This window comes from Megascapheus bottae, unplaced genomic scaffold (genome assembly GCF_031878675.1).
Source record: "Megascapheus bottae isolate mThoBot1 unplaced genomic scaffold, mThoBot2.hap1 HAP1_SCAFFOLD_150, whole genome shotgun sequence".
Lineage (NCBI taxonomy): Eukaryota > Metazoa > Chordata > Mammalia > Rodentia > Geomyidae > Megascapheus > Megascapheus bottae.
The window spans coordinates 359,205-366,290 of NW_028327281.1; positions in this window are offsets into that span (position 1 = coordinate 359,205).

Genomic DNA, 7,086 nt, shown 5'->3' on the forward strand with positions numbered 1-7,086 from the left:
TTTAAGTATTTACTAAATTAAACAATAATAAAGAAAAATATAAGTTGCATATAGGTGGAATTTTATTTAGTTTCATTTCATATCTTTCATTTGCCCTTCAATATCCTCTCCAGATGTTGATTCTCTATGGCTATGACCCTAGCTACTCAAGAAGATGAAATCTGGAGCACTGTGGGTTGCAGAGAAGCTTCATAAAAAACTTCAGTAGACTCCATTCCAAAAATGACAAAAAGAAGTGGGGCTAAAGGCATGGCTCAAGTTTTAGAGCATTAATTGAGAAAACTAGCACTTCAACTGCCAGTACTTCCAACAACAGAGAGGAAGGAAGGAAGGGAAAGAAATACAGAGTTCGACAAGAAGGAAGAAAGAAGGAAGGAAAGAAAGAAAGAAGGAAGGGAGGAAGGAAGCTAGGAAGAAAAATAAGAAGGAAGGAAGGATAGTAAATGGTTGAACAAAATCAGCAGTGGACCCCATTAGACACTATGTTGGAATTGACCTACTCAGCTTGGGAGAGAGGAAAGTCAGGAGAAGAAAACTGGGAGGGAATGAGAAAGGGGTGATACTGTTCAAAAAGAAAGGTACTCATGGCCTGATTCATGTGACTGTAAACTCCCTATGCGTCAGTTTAACAATAATTTTTTTTAAAAAAAGGAAAGGAAAAAAATAATGAAAGAAAAATATCTCTTCAGTTTCTGCACTTTCTCTCTGCCCTGAAGCTGTTCTATGTGGCCCCAAATCCTGCCTTGCGGTCATGTTAGGATACCTCTGTCTCTCAAAAAAAAAAAAAAAAAAGTACTTTTGGTATGATGTGTTCTCCAAATTACCTTGTTCTAGATTGCAGGGGAGAGTCTTTTCCTTCCATGCCTAGGGAGGGGTACTCTATTAGAATCTCAGGAAATACAAGTCCTAACTTTGGTCGTTCCCATTTACTAGCCACATCTTTGTGCACAAACCATTTTTATTAACTTCTATTTCAATTATCTTCATTTGAGTTTCCACTTTTCTTGTTGCATCTATTATTAGTATGAAAATGACTCCAGGATAAAGACCCTTATTACATGACTAGAATAGGTTTGCTTATCTGTTTTAGATTAAGAAGAATAAAGGCTTGGATTATTCTACCAAAAAGAAACCCTTTCCAGCCATAGTCCTGGCAAAGTAAAGGAGAGACAGAAATAGAATATGTGGAAGATAAAGGAATTTTGATTGTCAAACAATGCTGTGTGTGCAGTTGTAGATAAAGGATGGAGTCTGCTATTGTTTGTGTTAATTGCCTCTTCTTCCTTTTTCCTCCCTGCTACCTTGCTTAAAGAACCCCAGTGACTATTAATGTTTTCATTTCAGAAACTAGGATGAAAGAATTGACGTCACCTAATTGTGATTCAATAGCTGGTGGAACTTTATGTGTTCCTGGGATGGAGACACAACATTTTCCTGAAGAAAAAAAAAAAAAAAAAGAAGTGGACACCAAGGAGCCAAAAGAAAAATACTGCTAGGTGTATTGTGTATCATCCAGATCCTTAAGGGGTTGTTCTATGAGTTTTACCAGTTGGTTCTATTGTCTCCTTGGTTGTGATTGGTATTGTGCCAAGTCCCAGAAGGAAATCTAAGGGAGACATGAGGCTCCACTAAGGACATTCTCTTGCTCACTCCCATCCTGGAGACTGTCTCTGGTGGAACCCAGTTTATACTAAAAGTTACAGATTCTGTCCTGAGGGGTGTCTACCTAAAACACTTTTTTCAATTCCTTGTGATAACTCATTTCTTTATGCCACAAAATAGCCAATAATGCTTCTAGTCCTTTGCTTCTAGCCCTTTGATTTCCTTTGCAGAACACACTCAAAATTCTCTGCACTAAGCTTTCCTTTCTTTGGTTACCTGTTCAAGTGTGCCATATTTTTTATTGTGGGTTTTGAAAAAATGGAATGATAATATATTGATTATTGGCAAAATGCTAACAATGAAGGAAAAGTTAATTTTCAGAGTTTTACATGGCCAACTAGGAAACTATTGTACCATATATATCTATACTAGACATGAAATAGGCCTACATTTTTTGGCAAAGGTTACAAACTACACAACTGTCCTGTTGCTTCTTTTTGTAAATAGTGTTGTTAGAAGGCAGTCACACTCCTTCTCTCTCTCTCTCTCTCTCTCTCTCTCTCTCTCTCTCTCTCTCTCTCTCTCTCTCTCTCTCTTTGTTTCTGTCTCTGTCTCTCTCTTGAACGCGTACATGTGCTTTCTTTCTCTCTCACACATCTATATTTACTTTTTGTCTGTGATTGTGTTCAGTTCATAGCAGCTGAGCTGCACTGCTTTAGCCATGCCTACTGTCATAGCTATACTTTGTTGACTCCTTTTCCAGAGCATCTTGCATTAGCATCTTAACTTATATGAAACTGATGTCTTTATGCATTTTCTAGTAGCTAGAGGAATGATTTAGTTTACTAACCTGCCTTGCCCTAGAGTGAGTTAGAGAAAAATTCATATTCTATTCCATCTTTTGGGAACATAAATAAACTCCTTACTCCTCAAATCTACTTAAGTATTTTATGTGGAACACTCATACTCCTAATGAAAAACTGAAGCTTAAGAAAAAAAAACTGTGCTCTCAGACTCTGTATCTAATTCTGAGTGAGTTACTACGTAAACAACCAAGCTTTAGTCCTAACCTAGCTGCATGCTCAAGGTCCCACTGTGCTGAACTGTTGCTTCTAGCTGCTACCCAGTAACATCTTCCTCCGAAGAAATAAAAGGAGTCAGAGAATTGTACCCGCCTCCTACTTGGATGCCTAACTGACCACCATCTGCAGGGAACCCCGAATGGCAAAGGAAAGAGCTAAAAAGATACTAACAAATGATTATTTTGTTGTACAGTGATCAGTTGTACATAGATCTATTGATGTATTGCCATCTACAAAGTAACTTTTTGAAGTTGAATTGGCTTTCATTCTGAACACAGCAGTTGTTTCAAATGATACAGAGTGTTTTATTTCAAAATAAGGCTGGGTCCACATTATTCCTGATCCTATTTTAAGATTTTAATCTAATAAATAGCACAGGCTTCTCCACCATCAATTGCTCACTCCCAGTTACCACTTGTTTGTATCTGTTTTTCTATGTTACTATTTTGGGCAATGCTTGTAGCTGCAGGATTGAGCCTGACAGCAGGCAGATGCAGACTCAAGTAAGATAGATGATGGTTTAAATTTATTCTCCAATGATAAAGACTAAAGCAACCTCCGATGTAATGTGCATTTAAATCTAGTGAGCTAATTAACAATTCTGATTGATCTAAAGAAAATGACAAACTTACACAATTCAATTTTAGTCATAATGTGCATAGCACAAGCTCTCAAATTTTTTGCCAGTCCTGGGGCTTGAACTAGGGCCTGAGCACTGTCCTTGGACTTTTTCAAGGCTAGCGTTCTACCATTTGAGCCACAGCACCACTTCTGGCTTATATATGGGGTACCGAGGGATCAAACCCAGGTCTTTGCGCATGCTAGGCAAGCACTCTACCACTAGGCCGAACTCCTGTCCCAAGCCCTCATTTTTATAATCATAAATTATAAACTTCAGAGCAAAATAGCAATAGAGGTTGATGTTTAAGATCTGGATATTAAGTGACACATGCTTGATCCTGTTCTCTGCTCCTTCTCCCTAAACCCATCTTTCAAAAGTCACTTAACCTCACTAGAATGAAGTTTCTTTTTTTTTTTAACAGAATAATTGCCTTTCTGGGAAAGGCAATTCATGCCTGTAATCCTAGGTAGAGATCAGAAAGATTGCTATTCTATATAATGGGCATCTATGATCTCAGTTATGCAAGAGGCTGCTTGGAGGAGGATCACAAGATGAGGCCATCCAAAGACAACAAGCACAATACTCTAAGAAACAACTAAAAGGAGACTGGGCGGGGTCATGGCTCTAATGGTAGTGAACCTGTCTATCTAATACAACTTTGAGATCAACATTAATTTTAATTCTACTGAAATAAGAGAGAGAGAGAGAGAGAGAGAGAGAGAGAGAGAGAGAGAGAGAGAGAGAGAGAGAGAGAGAGAGAGAGAGAGAGAGAGAGAGAGAGAAAGGATAGTTTAAATGAAGTACCTTGAAGTACTCTTTCGGTGCCAACTTTATTTTTCATTTTATGCCAAAAACTGATACACAAATATTTGAAATCAGAGACATCTATTTGCTATCCAAGTTTGAAATCAGTGTTTTGTTGAAGATTTGGTGTTGTGTTAGATCAACTCAGTGTGTGTGTGTGTGTGTGTGTGTGTGTGTGTGTGTGTGTGTGTGTTGTGTGTGTGTATGTATGTGTGTGTGTGTGTGTGTTCTGAAGAAGTCTAGATGAAAGAAAAGTGATACACCTGGCCTTGGGTCTACCTTCCTGCGATGGCTGTGAAGTGCTGTGAATCCCAGTTTATTAGAACTAGAAGTTGTTCTAGGGGTGGGAGGAATTTTGAAGATCACACAGTGGCTGCAACATCAGAGCTGGGAGTTCAGAGTCCCTACATCAGCAGAGAGTGAGAACAATAACATGGCTTGTAGTGACCTTCAAATTTCGTGTTTCTTAAATGTTCTTAGAAGAAAATGTGTTATGAAAAGAGCTGGTGATTGAATGCCATTTGTGAGCTTTACTCTAATTAAAAGTCATTTTCTTGGAGTTACTAACTTTTGCATACAATCCCTTTCTTGTGGCATTATGATCATTGTGCTTTGGAAATGAGGATTAGATCAATTCCCTTAACCTCAGAAGTCTTAGAATGGAAAATTCTGCTGGAGGAAGTACATATTTCTTGGATAATTTAAAAATCAAGTCAAATTGTTCTTTTAAATAGAAGTGTCCTGATCATCTGAGTCATATCAAGAACACAATCATTTTGCTAATATTGAAATTTAAAAATACAAATACATTTTGAAGATTTTTCATTTACTGACAAAGGCAATACTTTAGTAAATAAACAATCTCAGTCCACATTATTCATTCAAGATACCTAAGTCTGTGATGCACAAAATTAAAAGTAAAACATTTTCTTGAGAATAATTAAAACTAAATCATGAAATATTGAACCACTACAAAAAAGCATGCAGAAAACACTAGACCTTGTTGTTGTTTATTGTTGCATGAAACAACTTACTAATCAGAATAACTTCAGTAGCTCAGAAAATAGAATCAAGAGTGGACAGATTACATAACATCAAGCTTAAGAGCTTTTGCACAGCAAAGGATAAAGTCAACAAGATAAAAGACAACCTATTCAATAGAAGAAAGCTTTTAGGCACCAATCCATCTTACAAGAGTCTAATAACTATGAAATACAGAGAACTTAGAATGCGAAGCACCCAGAGAATCAATAACCTGATTAATAAATTTGCAAGTAAACTCAATGGTCCCAAAAGAAGTGCAAATGGACAATAAACACATGACGAAATGCTCAACTCCTATCATAAAGGAAATGCAAATGAGCATGTGATTCTAGTCACAATGCCCATAATTAAGAACACAAATAGAACTAAATACTGGAAAGGATATGGGGCAAAATGGCCTTAAAACACTGTTGCTGAACTGAAATCAGTATGATCAGTTCTCAAAATATCTGGCAATAGACCTCTGTATGATTCATGCATATCACTGTGGGACATTTATTTGAAGGACTATAAATCAGGATAAAACAGCCCCACCTGCAAGAATGAGCACCACATTTACTGCAGCACTATTCACACTGTCAAGCTGTTGAAACAGCCCAGATGTCCTACAACTGATAAACAGATTAAAAAGAGTGTATAGACACACTTGTTCATAAAGAAGAATGAAATGTCATTTTTAAGAAACTGGATGGATCTATTAACCATTATGCTAATCAAAGTAAACCATGTTCAGAAGGACAAAAGTCGTGTTTTCTCCCATTTGTGAATGTTATATATGAATGACAGGTATATATTTAAAGATATATATGACCAAGCAGACTAAAGTATGGTATATGCGAGAATAAGTTATTATCATAGAGACACCTTAAGAAGTGTGAAAGAGATAACAAAGCACGATGACTCTGGTTTGGGAAGTAAGAAAAGGCTCGAGAGAAAGTGAGAGAGAATGACAGTGAGGGCAGCTATAATCAAGATGCATTGTTTGTGAAAACAGATGAGTGAAAGTGAAATACCATTTGTACAACTATCTGATGCTAATAAAAAATTGGAAAAAGTCAGTAATTAGATTAAGTAAATGTATCAAGACACAATTAAAATGCATTTTTAATTTTTTAAGTTTATTACCAATGAACACTTTCATTAGTAATTAAAATAGGTTACAAAGTTATTTACACTCTATGGTTTTTGTTTTGTATGTTGGAATGCATAAAATTGGGGAAAATGAGTTTTGTCAGAAATTAGAAGTCAAATTGGAGGAAAGTATTTTGATTATTTTCTTCATGTGGTATTGTTGGTTTTGCCTTGCTATTCTGAAAGATCCATTCTTACCATTGTTTCTGTTTTTTTCCATATATTTTTATTGTAATTAATAGAAGGGTTACATTATATTTGCCAGATAGAAGGTGCATTATTTCACATACATTGATACCCTTGTTTCTGTTCTTATACTCACTCCTTCTTTGCCTTACCTGTCCCATGTTCTCCACACTGAATGCTCACAGGAAATTAAAAGTATGGCATTCCAGTTTTTGTTACACTCATGTTAAAGGCTTCAAGTTTCAGTTTCAGAGACAATCTGGGATTCTAAAATAGATTTTTCTCTGGTTTGTTTTTCCACTTAATGAGGAAGTATGCTTATTAGATACCATAAACTGATTCAATATGAGTGGATTTTCACAATCCCATAAATCATAAAATTTCAAAAGTTCAAAACGAACGTTACTTCTTGTTACTTCTTGCTAAATGGGGAAAAGAGGAAGCCTCAACTCTGACACAGTTTCTTACCCCTAAGTCTGTTGATAATGAAGGTTATAAATTCTTTAATTCAGTTTATAAAAAAAATAGTATGAGTATTCGGCCCTTCCTGGAAGAGACCTGTTTAGCACTGGAATAGAAAACAAAATGTCAAAACTTTCGGCCTCTTTTTTCCAC